Below are 264 nucleotides of genomic sequence, written 5' to 3' on the forward strand. Positions count from 1 at the left end.
AGGACTACCAAATAGGCAGGAGGTTATAGATTTTATAACACCCAAATATGTGGTCTATAGTTTCGATGATATTTGTAGCTATGTTCCTTGGAAAGAAAAAACAATATTTTATTTTACTTATCTCCTAATGTTCCGAAGGTGGATGTGTAGAGGCAATACAGGAAGTAAATAAATACTGAACTCGCTATGTTTTTCTTGGCCCTGAAACTAAATCCGCTCGGATCGGTTCTTGTAATGCATGTCTTCCAGTCATTAGTCAAGTTT

Source organism: Triticum aestivum, chromosome 7B, assembly GCF_018294505.1.
Source record: "Triticum aestivum cultivar Chinese Spring chromosome 7B, IWGSC CS RefSeq v2.1, whole genome shotgun sequence".
Taxonomy (NCBI): Eukaryota; Viridiplantae; Streptophyta; class Magnoliopsida; order Poales; family Poaceae; genus Triticum; species Triticum aestivum.